Raw genomic sequence first — 17,282 nt, forward strand, 5'->3', positions numbered from 1 at the left:
TCTATTTGTTTTATATCTGTCTCATCTACTTTATAATAAAAAATTAATTTTATTATATCATTTAGCCCTTCAATGATCTTAGTTATATACCTTCTTTTATCATTTTCGTAGAGATTAAAATATTCATCTTTGACTTATTACAGTTCACCATGAAATTAAAATATTCATCCTTGACTTATTACAGTTCACCATAAGTCACTATTTCTGCCACTTCCTGAACAATGTTAGTACCTTGGGATGCTTTAACTTCATCACCTCCCTTTCATCTTTTGTTGGTTGCCATTTTTGTCATATCTTAATGTTCTATATATTTTTGGTTTGTTATTTTTATTTTTTTTGTAGCAGTTGTTAGCGTTTAACAAACCTCCCTCCATGTGGCTTCACACCACCACCCCACTCCAACACACTTTAATCCTCTCCTCAGCTCTTCTTCTGAAGAATCTGGCCTTCACAATGACAGGCTGCTTTGGGAGCGTTCCCTTTCCCAGAACTTTGTAGTAGTCTGATCATACAACATCAATGGTAGGAGAGCCCCAGTCTTGTTTTTAGCAGCATTCACCTGTGTCTGCTCACTCACCAAAGTCCACAATTCATCGTGATTGGCAGTTGAGCAGGAACTCTGGTTCCTCTCTAAGTGGTAATCCTCATACCAACTTTCCCAAAGTAGCCCCAGTGATATTTGTCAAGGTTGATCCTGTGGTGATGCATGCCACCAGCATTCTACTACCTTCCAAGTGCTTCTGGTGTTTGCTGATGAGGCTGTGGCGGTGGCTCACATGGCCCCAAAGTTTCTGGGTCTTTCTCACTCTGGATGGCGTGTCAGCAACTGAGACAACATAGAGACACTCTATGTATTTTAAAGTCAACTAGGCATTTTTATTATTGTTTTATAAGACAAAATTTATTTAGCTTTAACCCCGTATTTACCTTTTCCATTGCTCTTTACTATTCGATGTCTGTATAATTATATTCCTTCTGTGTAATTATATTCCTTCTTAAAGAATGCCTTTCAGTATCTATATTTATGCAATTCTACTGGCAAGAAACTATTATTGTTATTATTTTAAAAAACCTTTGTTTTAATTTATAAGTATATTTTTATTTCGAATAGAATTTTAGGTTAGAAAGTATTTTGTTTCATCACTTTGAAGACAAAACTTTGCTTTCTAACTTTCATTGTTTCTGTTGAGACAGCAAGTATCATTATCACTTTCTTGCTGCTTTGAAAGTAAGTTGTCTTTTTTTTTCCCCCTCTGTCTCCTTTAAAGAGTTTCTCCTTGTCTTTAATTTTCCTATGATATGCCTAGAAATTGATTTCTTTGATATTATTGGAGTTCATAATTTGTCTTGAGTTTGTGGTTTGATGTATTTCATTATTTTTGAAAACTTCAAAAATTGCTTTTGCCTGTTTTCTCTCTTGTCCTTTTCTGGGACCACAGATATGCGTGTTAATCTTAGAACTGGATACGTTTATGTACTGAAATTATAGGTCACTAATTTTGTCTTCAACTGTGTCTAATTTGCTATTTAATGTACTTACTGCATTTTTTTTAGTTATTGTATTTTTCAGTTTTAGAGTTCCCATTCCCATTTTATACTTCTTCTTATTAACTCTAGTTGGTGAAATTCTTTATCCTGTTGTAAAATTTTGAACATGTAAATTATAGTTTATTTTAAATGCCCTGTTTATTAACTTCAATACCTGCATCCCTATGAGTCTGTTCTTAACAACTGTTCTTTATCTTGTTCTTTTCTCTTGATACATATGCCTGGTAGGTTTTGATTGACTATCAGACATCATATATGAAATAATGTATAGGCTCTGCATGATTCTGTTCTGCCAGAGAACAGCAGATCACCTTACTTCAACCAGGGCTTAATTGGTTTCTAAGCTTAACTTCTGTCTGTTTAAAGCCCTGATCTAGTTCCACTTCACCTTAATTTCTAGGGTGCAGTTCTTCAAGAATTCTTAGGTACCTTATCAGTATTCTTCCAAATAAGCAGACATTTAACTCTATGTCTTCTCTGCTCAGCACAGTGAAATTTCAAATTGCCTTGCTTAGATTTTTAGCCCTTAGCAGGTACTTATTGTTGACCCTAGGTACCAAGTTAACTTTTCCAAACTTCCTTTCTGGACAAGATCTTGAACTTTCAAGTCCTAACTTTGTTGGCAGCCCTAAACTCCAAGTGTGTCTTTATAGTTGCTAAGACTGCAGAAAATTTTCTCCACCTCTCCAGTTTTTGCTCAGCTTCTAGCATTTCTGTCCACGTTACTTATGAATTAGCAAATGTGTTGAAGGGGAAAGCATTGAAAAATGTCAGAATCACTTCTGAGTTTTCTTTCCATGATCTTAGCCTCTCAAACCTGTCTGCCTTGGTACCATTTTGATAGCTTCATTTAAATTGTTTTTCTGTATTTTACAAACTTTTAAAGTTATTCTCAGTGGGAGAACTGGTTCTTATTATAACCAAAAACAGAAGCCTTTCCAAGCCATAGAAATGCGCATTTATTGTGGATTTATTCCCCTTAAAAAAAAAATGTATATTTGTTGTAGTAAACATAGAAGACCCAGAAATATTAAAAGAATATATCTTCCAGAGATAATTATTTTAATATTGATACATGCTATGGACTGAATGTTTGTGTCTGCAAAATTCATATGTGGAAGCACCAGTCCACAATGTGATGTACTTAGAGATGAGCCTTTGGGAGATAACTAGGTTATGAAGGGAGGGCCCTTCATGATGGGATTAGTGCCCTTATAAGAAGAGACACCAGAGAACTTGCTGTCTCTGTCTCCCCAACATGTTAGGACGTGGTAAAAAGGCAGCCATCTGCCAGCCAGGAAGAGGGCCCTCATGGAACCTGACCATGGTGGCACCCTGATTTCTGACTTCCAGCTGACTAAAACTGGATATATATGAGGTTGACTAAATATGTATGTTGTTGTCTAAAACTATATATATATTTAAAATTCATTATATAAATTACATAAAATTATGTATTATATAAACATATAATACAATATATAATAAAGAATATACATTATAATATATTACATGAATTCTATAATATAATATATTGTATACAGTTTGTTTTTCACTAAGTGAAATCCTATATATAATTTTTTATTATCTGATTCATTTAAATTTAGCAATAAAATAAAAAATCAAACCTTTCCTTATGTCAGTAAATATTATTCTACTACATATTTTAATGCTATGGATGAACCCAGTTAGATTTCTTTCTAACATTTTATGATTTAAAGTAATGCTATGATGAACATACATAGCATACTATTTTGTATATTTTTGATATGGTTTGGCTGTGTTCCCACCCAAATCTCATCTTGAATTCCCACATGTTATGGGAGGGACACAGTCAGAAGTAATTGAATCGTGGGGGGCAGGTCTTTCCTGTGCTATTCTTGTGATAGTGACTAAGTCTCATGTGATCTGATGGTTTTAAAAAGGGGAATTTCCCTGCACAAGCCCTCTTCTGTAGTCTGCTGCCATGTGAGACATGCTGTTCACTTTCCACCATGATTGTGAGGCCTCCCCAGCCACGTGGAACTGTGATTTCAATAAACCTCTTTCTTTTGTAAATTGCCCAGTCTCGGGTATGTCTTTATCAGCCGCCTGAAAATGAACTAATACAATTTTATATTGCTCCCTCATGATAGGTTCTTAGACATGGAGTTTACTAAGGTAGGTAAACAATTTAGATCTGTATTTGCACTTGAACGTTTTTTATTCTAGAAAATTTTGAACATATGTAAAAGTAAAGATGATAGTATAAATAACCTCCGAGTACCTAGAACCCATTGTCACCATTTCAGCAAATTCTGGGATGGGAGTTTCACTGTGCTGCCCAGGCTAGTCTTGAACTTCTGGCCTGAAGCAATCCTCCCACCTCAATCTCCCAAGTAGCTGGGATTACAGGTGCAAACCACTGTGCCCAGCCATTTCAGCAAGATTTTAAAAATGTGATTGGACCTCTAATTTCAATAATAAATAAACAATTCATTCCTATCTGTTAGGGAACTCACTAGATATTAGGGCTTTTTTCCACTCCAAGTGTTTGCCTTTTCAATTTCCTACAATCATCAATGCACAATAGCCACAAACTTCTAGGAGTCCAGTTTATATCTGCATTACAGAGAGCCTTGAACAGTTGAGAGGCTAAGTTTACATTGCTGCATCAGGAACTCTAGAACATCATAGCAGGACCTCAGTTATGTTGTTTTTCTTTGGGGTCCCCAGAAAGTTTGGGATAAGGGGAAATATAGAAATGGGACTTGGGTTCAAGGTCAAGTTCTTGGAAATTCGAAAGAGTAAGGCCCCATACATACAGGGCAAGGGAAGAATTGTGCTCCTGGAAGAGCAAGGTCTCATTCTTGAATGGCGATTAGTCAAAGGATATTTCATTTTGAAGATTGGCTTAGGGTTCATAGAAGGCTACTGGGAAATATCACTTTGAAGATTTTCAGACTCATATTCTGTAGGACTTGGGAACTGCCCTGAAATGAAAGAGAGAGAAACTTCAGAGTGAAGGGTTGCTCTTTGAGGCCAAAATTACTTAGACCTGAGTGATCTAAAACTGGCTGAAAGAGCTACGTCACCTGAGGGAACATTTGTTGCATGGAGAGTGAAAGACAGTGAGACTGTCGTGGGGTGGGGGGATGGGGGAACAAATGTGTCACTCGTCAATGTCACAGACTGAAAGAGAGTAGGAAGAGGAGTTGTAAATGGTCAACAGTATTGGAGCAGATGAGTGTGGATGCAGACACTGGAAAAAGACACGAAAGGACCCGAGGTAAAAAGCAGCATTGGTTGGCAAAGTGGGAATGGCGTGTCAGGGTGGCTGTGCTCATGAAACTCACAGCTGAGTACTTCGTAGTGGGGTGGGGGAGAAACATGGCTCAAGTCCCCTACTGCTTGGTTTATAGCTTAGATTTTTGATTTTTTTCTGACAAACAGCGTAGCCTAAAATAATAATTTTATTTTTGTTGTTACTCATGTTATTCCAGGTAACTTCAACTTATTTTCTTCCATACAAAATAAACATATTAACCCTCTACAAACTAGAATCATCTTACAAATTAACAAAGAAATTGCACTGCTAAATAACTCTTCTAGCAGCTTTTCTCCCAGAGCAAAATACTTGCCCACACTCAGTGCATTAAATGTGTAAGTGTGCATGTGCGTGTGTGTGTGTGTTGAGATGAAGGAGTAAGCGTAGGGGATAAATGTACAAGTAAGGCAACACAGGCTACAATTCAGAGGAAAGTTACAAAGGCTGGGAAAAACACCTCCAGCTGGGGAGGCTGAAAGGATTTCATGGAGGAGGTGGTTCTTAAATGAAACTTGAATGTTATATAAGATTATAACAAGAGTAATGGTAGAAAAACATTCCAGATGATTCTCACTTCGTATGGAAAACCTATGGGCCAATGAACTGGGTATCTTATTGTTTCCTATTCATAGACATGTTTTTGTGCAGATTAAAGTACATGTGCTAAAGCTTAGAAGCTGGAAAACAAATTTGAGGCCATATATAGCAAAAAAACTCTCCATGTGAGGCTGGAAACACTGCAGAGCAGCAGGAACTGAGGAGTTAGCCATGTAATTTTAGAAAAATTGCTCTTTTTCGTATTTCTCTGAATAATAATCTAAAATCTCCATCTATTTTTTTCTTAATTTCTCTTAAAATTTAAAAATCAATGTAGAAGACTAGAACATTTTGGGAAAAGGGAACAAGAAAAGAAAAAAGGCAATTATAATTTGACCACCTGAAATCAACTTTTTGCTGTCTTTTCTTCCACAAATATTTATTCACATTATGTGTGAAAGCATTTATAAAACTTTAAAGATTTAATTTGTATGTATCATATTACATCATAAGTATTTCTCTATGCTATTTTACAGTTTTCATAAATATCAATTAATGGCCTCTAGTATTCCATGATATTGATGTACCGTAGTTTAATCATTTACTTCCTGTTGAATTTATGGGTTACCCTCTCTTTATAGGCACGTAGTGAGTCTGCAAAACAGACGAAGAATGATCTTTATGGTTTAGAATGATAGATTCAAAGGAAATTTAATAGGGATATATATAGAGAGAGAGCTCATTTAATAAATTTATTTATAGTTTAGTTTTGAAAGATTAAAATGTAACAGTAAGAGACAAGCAGATCTGACATGAAAAGAACCCAGGTGCTTAATTAAATGGATCCTCATTGAAATGATAGCTGTAATCAAACAGCTAATGCAATCTTAGGTTTTTAATGCAAAAGATAGTGCCACAATAAAAGCAAGAGTCCTGCTAAACTTTGATAAGTTACTTTAGGAAAGAACAATTGTTTGAGAATGAAGAAGGAAGAGGGAAAAGTCAATACTTTCCAAGGTGATTGCCCACATATAAGATGATGAGCTTCAGATTTCGACCTTTAAATGTACATTGGTGATGAGGATGAGTAATATTACTTTCCAGGAATGCCTCCTCCATGACATCATGCTAATAACTAGCTCAGGGTTCTAAGCATTATTAAGTTAAAGAAGCTGCTGGACAACAAATGTTACCTTCCATTTTTCACATCTAATGAATCAGAAAAATGCAGTTGGAGTAAAACTTTTATTTAAAACTTTTATTAATGAATTAAATAAATGAAGTTAAGGTAAAACTTTTATTGAAATCTAACTAGTCAGGTCCTCAAAGTTCTTATTATGGCCATGAATTTCTAATATGCATATGATATGTAGATGTCAATGATAAAGCCTCAGAAATTAAGTTGAGTGGAAACAAAGACCCTGGTGTGTTGCATAGTACAAAAAATTTAATTATGATTATTATTTACTCAAGGTGATTTTTAAAGAATGCTTATTAGAAGGAAAGGTGAAGGGGTGACATGTACAAAGATTAGCATCTCACCATTTAAAAAGTATGCAATTGAATGAGGGCATAAGGGATTAACTAAGATACAGTGACAGACATTTTATAATAGCTTGGTTTAAAGACTTACGAGGATCAGAAAGAGTGAGAAACTAATGATTCTGTTTGTTGGAGTAGAATGGAAAGAATGGAATGCTACATATAGGTGACATTTACCTGATTTTCGAGGACAAAGAGAGGATAATAAATCAGTAGCCTCATATGAAAAGACAAAGAAAGCTTATCGCTGACAAAAGGCATAGTATAGTTGGACAGCAAGCTGAGTCTTACAAGTCTATTAAGACGTAGATAAATATATTTCAAAGGACTTTTTAAATAAAATTATTGCAATCAAAGAGATTCTCTTCCTTTAGTTAACCAGAAAATTAGTAATAATTTTGTTAAGCACTGTGCTTTACAGGTCAAATGTCACTTATTCTTCACAGCTACCCCATAACACAGGTATTATATTGTTACCCATTTGGCTCATGGAGAAAACAGAGTTTCAGTATCATCTTAAGTTCACTCAGCTAGACCTGTTATTGGAACCCATGTACTTGTCATAAGTATATAGTCTCTGCACTATTTGCTTTTTAACCATTTAGTTTTGTGAGGTTTCTCCAACACGTCAGATTTATTGTTAGCATGCAGACATGTGTGAGTGGATGCACATATACAATGATTTGTTTACTATAGCCTGATGACATGGATCACATAATTCATTTTGTACATATCTTTTGGGTTCATTCGCAGTCATCGCCCTCCTTTTTAAATTCTGACAACTCTCCTATGCACGATTTTAAGCATTTGGTCTACATTAACTCATTTAATCTTAAGTAACTTCCTTAAAGGCATACAACTAGCAAGTAGTGGAGCTGGGATTTGAACCCAGGATATCAGATTTCAGGAGCTGTACTAGTAATCACTACAGTGTACTCCTATTTAAATCTTAGCTATCCTGGCCGGGCGCGGTGGCTCAAGCCTGTAATCCCAGCACTTTGGGAGGCCGAGACGGGCGGATCACGAGGTCAGGAGATCGAGACCATCCTGGCTAACACAGTGAAACCCCGTCTCTACTAAAAATACAAAAACTAGCCGGGCGAGGTGGCGGGCGCCTGTAGTCCCAGCTACTTGGGAGGCTGAGGCAGGAGAATGGTGTAAACCCGGGAGGCGAAGCTTGCAGTGAGCTGAGATCCGGCCACTGCACTCCAGTCCGGGCGACAGAGCGAGACTCCGCCTCAAAAAAAAAAAATAAATAAAAAATTAAAAAAAAAAAAATAAATCTTAGCTATCCTTTAAATTCTCACACTTGAAATTATCTCACCTTAAGCAGTCTTTGGTGGTTTCAGGTTGAGCTCCCAAGAATCATACATATGGAACTCACTGGAATTTTCTAACCTTATTGTGTAATGTGCTGTACATATTAATTTTTCTGCTGTTGTTGGACTAAAAGCCCATACAGCTGCTAAAGGTGAACACCTATCTATGACTGACATCACACAAGCCACATCTTCTCTCTTCTCAGTGTTTGTCACCTGGAAAATGCTCAATACATATTTGTGTAATGGTTAGTTAAAACTGCGACTGTGAATATCAGTTATTTATAATTGCATTGTCCTGTAATACATTGATTCACCTAGGGTCCATCTCAATATGCAGAGCTATTGATCTTGACCCTAAGTCTCTCTGAATTTTTATTTTTAAGAATTCTTGGCGGGGTGCAGTGGCTCAAGCCTGTAATCCCAGCACTTTGAGAGGCCAAGACGGGCAGATCACGAGGTCAGGAGATCGAGACCATCCTGGCCAACCCGGTGAAACCCCGTCTCTACTAAAAAGTACAAAAAACTAGCCAGGTGAGGTGGCGGGTGCCTGTAGTCCCAGCTACTCCGGAGGCTGAGGCAGGAGGATGGCGTAAACCTGGGAGGCGCAGCTTGCAGTGAGCTGAGATCCGGCCACTGCACTCCAGCCTGGGTGACAGAGTGAGACGCCGTCTCAAAAAAAAAAAAAAAAATTATTTATTTTGTTATATATAGTAGACTGTATAAGTAATTATATACATTGTATGTAATATATTTTAATTGATAAATTTTATTTTATGTATTTATTTATTTTTTATTGAGATGGAGTCTCACTCTGTTGCTCAGGTTGGAGTGCAGTGGTGCAATCTCGTCTCACTGCAACCTCTGCCTCCCAGGTTCAAGCGATCCTCCTGCCTCAGCCTCCCCAGTAGCTGGGACTACAGGTGTGCGCCACCCACACCTGGCTAATTTTTTGTATTTTTAGTAGAGATGGGGTTTCACCATGTGACTCAGGATGGTCTTGATCTCCTAACCTCATGATCCACCCACCTTGGCCTCCCAAAGTGCTGAGATTTCAGTCATGAGCCATCAAGCCTGGCTAAATTTTATTTCTTTAGAGTAGTTTTAGATTGACAGCAAAATTGAGTGGAAAGTAGAGAAAGTTCTCATATGCACAACTTCCTCCACTATCAACATCCCACACCAGGGTGGTACATTTATAATTGATGAACCTACATTGCCACGTTATATTCATCCAAAGTTTATAGCTCACTCTTGGTATTGCACATTCTATGGGTTTTGGTAAATGTGGAATGACATGTATTTACTATTATAGCATCATACAGAGTAGTTTCACTATCCTAAAAATCCTCTGTGCTCCTCCTGTGTGTCTCTCCCCTCCCTTAAACCCTAGCAATAACTAACATTTTTACTGTCTCCATGGTTTTGTCCTTTCCAGAGTGTCATTTAGTTGGCATTATACAGTATGTATAATATAATATACATAATCTAATATGATATAATATAATGTAATATGATATCATATAATGAACAGCCTTTTTAGATTGGCTTTTTACACTTAGCAATATGCATTTGGTTTTCTCTACATTTTTTCATGGCTTAATAACTCATTTTTTCAATGCCAAATAATACTCAATTGGCTGGATGTACAACAGTTTATTTATTCTCCTACTAAGGGATACCTTGTTTGCTTTCAAGTGTTGGCAATGATGAATAAAACTGCTATAAACATTTCTGTGCAGGTTTTTGTGTGAGCATGTTTTTAATTCATCTGGGCAAATACCAAGGAGCACAATGGCTGGATTGTATGGTAAAAGTATATTTAGTTTTGTAAGAAACTGCCAAAGTGTCTTCCAAAGTGGCTGTTGCAATCAGGTCTTGCATCTGCCTTTGATACCTCTAGTTTACTTCTGTACAAAACAAATTATTATTGTGAGAAAAAACACATAATATGGGATTAACCAATTTTTAAGTGTACAGTCAGTATTGCCAACTACATGCACATAATGGTACAGCAGATCTCTAGAACTTACGCATCTTGCATGACTAAAAGTTTATACCCAGTGCACAGCAACTCCCCACTTCTTCCTTTCCTCAGTCCCTGGCAACCATCATTTTGTTTTCTCATTCTTTTGAGTTTGACTACTTTAGATACATCACAAAAGTGGAATCATGCAGTATTTGTATTTAAATGCCATTTGGTCCAGTAATTCCACTTCTGGGTATTTCTCCAAAAGAATTAAAAACAGGATTTCAAAAAGATATTTGCATTACCGTATTTATTAATTACAGCATTATTCACAATAGCCAAGAGGTGGAAAGAACTTAATTGCCCATCGAAGGATGAATGTATCAATGAAATGTTGTATAGACATACAATGGAATATTATTTATTTAGAAGAAGAAAATCCTATCAAATGGTAAAATATGGTTAACCTTGAGGACATTATGCTACCTTTGTTTTTGTTTTTGTTTTGAAAACAGCAACAACGACAAAGATCTAGTTTTTTGTTTTTCTTTTTCCCCAAAGAATGTCACTGACCCAGGTTTGAAATGACTGGTTCCAGTCCCACTTATACCCTTTCTCCTCTGGGCAAATTACTTAAACTCTCTAAGCCTTGGTTTCTCTTTATTTTTTCTTTTCAATGTTAATTTTAAATTAAATTTGTTTAACATAAATATTGTGCTGCCTACTTTTTTTTAAAAAATTATACTTTAAGTTCTGGGGTACATGTGCAGAACGTACAGGTTTGTTATATAGGTATACACGTGCCATGGTGGTTTGCTGCATCCATCAACTCGTCATCTACATTAGGTATTTCTTCTAATGCTATCCCTCCCCCAGGCCCTAACTGCCCGACAGGCCCCAGTGTGTGATGTTCCCCTCCCCGTGTCCATGTGTTCTCATTGTTCAACTCCCACTTATGAGTGAGACAATACATTGTTTGGTTTTCTGTTCTTGTGTTAGTTGCTGAGAATGATAGTTTCCAGCTTTATCCATGTTCCTGAAAAGGACATGAACTCATCATTTTTTATGGCCGCATAGTATTCCATGGTGTATTTGTGTCACATTTTCTTTAGCCGGTCTGTCATTGATGGGCTTTTGGGTTGGTTCCAACTCTTGCTATTGTGAACAGTGCAGAAATAAACATATGTGTGCATGTGTCTTTATAGTAGAATGGTTTTTAATCCTTTGGGTATATACCCAGTAATGAGATTGCAGGGTCATATGGTATTTCTGGTTCTAGATCCTTGAGGAATTGCCACACTGTCTTCCACAATGGTTGTACTTTTAATCTCTTTTTTCCAACAATCTTCAGGCAGGGAGCCAGAAACCTAAACTTGTTAGAACTGTGTCTAAAGTCAGAGTAAATAGGTGCATGGATCTAATCTAACAGGTTCAGTAATACACATATTTGTATCTATGTGTGTGCTTAGAGACCTTTCTTGATTATTCCTATTTTCAGTTTTCATTTTTTAATAATGTACATTATTACAGTCAATATAAATAATGTAACTAGAAAACAGAAAGAAACAAGAAATGTTTGCATAAGCTGTATGGAATTCAACAATTTGTAACAAAGTTTATATAAGATTTGTAAATGAAATATATTGCTCAGACATCATTATGCAGTAGTTCCTGATGCCCACAGCTACTAGCTGACTAACTGTCGTATTTATGCCCTCAATTGGCAAGAGAGAGGTTGGGAAAATTCTGCTCACTGTTAAATACATTTTAAGGGTTGATAGATTTAGAAAATTCTGTCATTGTGTCATTATAGTATTATTTCATTGCATGGGAGTGTCACCTGAGGGGTTCACAAATTATATCTGAATAGAAATTTCAGTTGGTACTAAAATAACCATGTCTTAAAATATCATTTATCACCTTGCTCACTTTCTCCCTGATTGCAACTCTTTGCTGAAAGGAAGTATTCCTGAATTTGCCCCCTGTAAATCTTCATAGAGCCAATTTGATAAGAACTTTTAGAAATGTCCTTCAAAATACACACCCACACAGTTCTTTTTCAAGTTTTTTAACTGACTGCTTTGTATGTCATTTAATCACCACATTCAGCATTTACACATTTTCCAGGGAATTGCACTAGAACTCAGGAATGGGCCTATCGCACATCAGCTAGTTTTGATTCACTGTCTTCCTCACTGCTTCATTCTGGCAGGAATCTTTGCAGAGTGAAGGTGGGTGGATGACACGTCAAAAACACTTATTTTCCCTTCTGCAAGTGGTTTAGAAGCTCTTATTTAGGATTGTTGGAGGGAACACATGGACAGCCTTCTTCCTGCCCACCCTCTCCCCACCATTAAGTCTTCAACTGATAAGCCAGGGTATTTCATGGAGTTTTATGGAGTCTAAGCAAGAAATAATTACTTTTAAAAAAGTAAGATATGGTTGTGATTGGCATGTTGATCTAGCATTAAAAAGCCTTGTGAATTTAGCTTTTGAGACCCAAGCTGTTTCCTTACTCATACTTACAAGGTAAACATCACTATTAGGCAAATACAGTCTCCCTCCACCTCTCTCTCTCTCTCTATATATATATGTAATCTAAATTTATATTATATAATATATAAAATGTATACACATTTATATCTATATTTATATTAGATATATATTTATATATATGTCTATACACACATAAGTATAGGTTTGGCATATAGTAGCCACTTACTGTTTAGTAAGAGTTATTTTACCATCATCACCATTGTTTTAAAATTTATCATCTTAGTCATTGGGTGAAAAACATTTCCTTGAGGCAGTAATGATAAATCTCTCCATGAGGTGCTATTTAATCTTGGTTTCTTTTGATGAGAAACTTGTCTCTTCTGACTATTTAAAAACCTAGAGACTCTTTCTGATGTTTTATAACATATCACTAACCATGTTTTGCTGTGTTTCATATTCCATCATGCTTGTAGCAATTACCGGAAAGACACTGGATTGTCATGCTGGGTTGTCATGGATGGCCTCTTACATTGTAGTTGGGGGCATGTTGTAATGTGGAAGAGTTGTGTGTGCTAATGATTTCTCACTATTCTTATGTTTTGTCACTGCTCACACATGTCCATTTCTGAAGAATTATTGATTTTATTAGAACTCTGTCTCATTATATCTTCACATTGATATGAAAATAAATCAAGGACAAATATAGTCTTATTTGATGTAAGTCAATAGTTCTTACTTATGGATGGGTTTTCATCAGAGTTAGCAGAGGTATTTTAAATATACATAACCCGACTTGAATTAAAAAATCCTCAGGGGGGCCCAGGCATATTCCCATGGCTCAATCATTTACTGAGGAGAATTCCATTGAATTCCTGGTTCCACAGACTTTTTTTTTCAAGAAATATTTTAATGACCATTAACAGTGTCATTTATTTTTCTCTATTGTTCTTCTGTTTTCTATTTCATTGATTCTTATTTTTAGCTTTATTTTTTTCTTCTGTTTATATTTGCCTTTAAAAAAATTCTAGTTTCTTAAGATGGCACCTTAGGTCATTGATATGTAAGCTTTTTTCTTTCTATATTTTGTTATGCATTTATGTCTTTTTGATGACTCAATCCCTTTATTATTACAAAATGACCTTCCTTATCCCTTGTAAATTTCTTTGCTCTGAAATCTACTTTTTCTGATTTTAATATAGTCACTCTAGCTTTCTTTTGATCAGTGTTAGCATGATGTATCTCTTTTTTTAGCCTTTATTTTTAATACTTTTTATGTCTTTATATTTAAAGTGCAATTCTTGTAGGCAGCATGTAGTTAGCTCTTGTTTCTTAATCTAATCTCACAATATCTGCCTTTTAGTTTTGGTGTTTGGGCCATTTACATTTAATGTAATTATTTGTATGGTTAAATTTAAATATCTCATCTTACTATTTGTTTTCTACTTATCCCATCTATGGTGGTTAATTTTATGTGTCAAATTCACTGGGCTATAGTATATCCAGATATTTGGCCAAACATTGTTCTGGGTCTGTGAAGGTGTTTCTGGATGAAATTAACATTTGTACCAGTAGACTGAGTAAAGCAAATTGCTCTCCCTAATTGGAGTGGATTCCATCCAATTAAGTGAAGGTCTGAATAGAACAAAAAGGCCGTCCCGTGAGTAGAGGAAGACTGTCTGATTGTCTTTGAGCTTGAACATCAGTCTTCTCCTGCCTTTAGATTTGCTCTTGGCCTGGAACTTAAATCATTGGCTTCTCTGGGCATCCAGCTTGCTAAGATTTTGGAGCTACTCAGTCTTCATAAACGCATGAGCCATTTCCTTGTAATAAACTGATCTCTCTGTCTCTCTTTCTTGCTCACTGTGTAAGTAGCACACACACACTATAACACATTATATATATATATATATCATTTATATATATCATTTATATATATATATATCATTTATATATATATATCAAGGTTCTCTGGAGAACCCTGACCGATACAGCATTTATTCTTTGTTCTTTATTTCTTCTTTTATGATATCATCTTATTTCCTTTGTTGGCTTATTAGCTACAACTCTTTGTTTTGTTAATTTGGTTGTTGCTTTAGGGATTAATATATATATATTTAACTGATCACAGTCTACATAGACACTACATATATGGCATAAGAACCTCACAATATTATACTTGCATTTCTCATTTCACTCCTTTGTGTTATGTCCACTTTAGTGAACATACACACGCACACACACACACACACACACACTATTACTCTCATGCTATATTTTTATTATTTTTGCCTGAACAATTACACTTCTAGGAGATTTAAATAATAGTTACTTATATAATTACATTTCTGTTGCTCTTTATTTCTTTGTGATTTATGTTTCCAGGTTTCTTTCCTTTTTTCTTTATTTTTCTTAAAAGTAAATTTATTGAAAGTTTTTTAATTGACAAAACTTTTGTATATTTATTATGTACATGATGTCGTTTGAAATATGTGCACATTATGGACTGGCTAAATCTAGCTAATCAACATATGTACTACCCTCATTTTTTTTTTTTTTGTCGTGAGAACACGTAAAATCTATTCATTAGCAATTTTCAAGAACACAAAGCATTGTTATTAAATATAGTCGCCAAGATATTCAATAGATATCTTGAACTTATTCCTCCTGTCTAATTGAAGGTTTAAATTTTTTGACTAACATCTCCCCAACTCCCCTACTCCTAACCTCTGATAACCAACATTCTACCCTCTACTTCTATGAGATCAACTTTTTTAGATTCCACATATAAGTGAGATCATTCTGTATTTTTCTTTCTATGTCTGTCTTATTTCACTTAATATAATGTCCTCTAGGTTTATCCATGTTGTCTCAAATGGCAGAATTTTCTTCTTTTTTAAGGTTGAAGAATATTCCCTTGTGTATATGGACTACATTTTCTTTTTCCATTTATTCACTGATATATGTTCCCCTCCCTCTGTTCCCATGTAATCTTGAACTTCTCCTTTGTAAAACTTGCAGCTGCCTGACAGAAAAATTAATTAGGATATAGGCCATATCTTTTGCTCAATAATTGTGTTCTCAGGGCCAAGCACAGTATTGGAAGCATACTCAGAAGGTACTCAGTAAATATTTGTTGAATGAAGGAAGAAGAGTTCCATGCTAGCATTGTAACCAGTAGGCAAAGTCTTGATGAAGGCTGACATTGCTGAGGTCCTGTACGGTGAGACTTGATAGTGTGTCATTCCCTCATGAAAAAAAAAAAAAAGAGTTGGAATTAGGTACTTTTATCTCTTTTCTCGTGCTTCTAAATTCTTCATATTGTTAGTCATGGTGCTTTTTGTCTGATCTTTCAATAGAATTTTTTGATATAAGATCTTGCTTAATCCTTGGATTCCCGATTTGATAAAGAAAGATTTTTTTTGTCCATTCATTTTTTCTTAATCTTCTCTGTCTGTTATTTTGATTTACCACCAGTGACACCTGGGCAGATGATTGTAAGTCAGTGCTGCTTCCTCGGGCCTTCGCATATAAATGTGAGTATCAGAAAAGATAAAGAATTGCTCCTTCTTTTAGATAAGGGAATGATCATTGTAAAAATCCATTTCAATGAATTTCTTTCCATACAGGAAGCAAAAATACTGTGCATCAACTAAACTGAAATATTGGACATGTCACTTGAGCTGGAACTAATAATATATCTAGCTTTTTGTTAACCCCTGGGATGTTAGCCTGTATCTATACTCCCTCAGTCCACAGTTTCAAAGGACTGCTCTGTGTTAGCTAGGCACAAACTTGAACTTATCTATATCATTTTAAGCTCTAGGTAAGAATTACTCTGAACCTTACTGCCACATAACAAATTATTTGATACATAAATTAGTGTGAACTTTAAGTTTTATCGTAGCTAACTCTTTTGAAATTTTTACTATTTTTGCTCCTTTCGCTGCCTGGAAGTTTCATATTCCAAATATCTTTCAGGCTTGCCCTTTCACTTTCCTCATATTCTGCTCCAATATCACTTTTATAGTGAGTCCTCCCTGGCCACTTTTAATAAAACAATGACTCTCTACCATCAGCCCAGCCCCTGGCATTTTCTATTCTCTTCCTTGTACTCTATTTTTCCCCATTATACTAGGACCATTTTATTTTTTATATATTTATTTGTCCATTTGTTCATTCTCTGAGTGCCAGGTACATTGCAGGTGCTATTATGGTTAGAATGTTGAACTCCAGACTCGTGTTGAAATGGAATTACCATTGTGACAGTATTAAGAGGTGGGGTCTTAAAGGGGTGATTAGGCTGTGAGAAATATCATCGTGGAAATGGATTAGTTATCGTGAAAGTTCGATTATCTCTTTTTCTCTGTCTTGTATGCTCTTGCCCTCTCTTGCCCTTCCTTGTTATGTGATACCTTCTGCCATGTAATGACAAAACAAGAAGGCCCTTTCCAGATGTGACTCCTTGGCCTTCTACTTACTTGATTCGAGAACTGTGAGCCAAATACACTTCTGTTGTTCAAAAATCACTCAGTCTGTAGTATTCTGTCATAGCAGCAGAAAAGGA

Source organism: Trachypithecus francoisi, unplaced genomic scaffold, assembly GCF_009764315.1.
Source record: "Trachypithecus francoisi isolate TF-2019V2 unplaced genomic scaffold, Tfra_2.0 Lachesis_group10, whole genome shotgun sequence".
NCBI lineage: Eukaryota > Metazoa > Chordata > Mammalia > Primates > Cercopithecidae > Trachypithecus > Trachypithecus francoisi.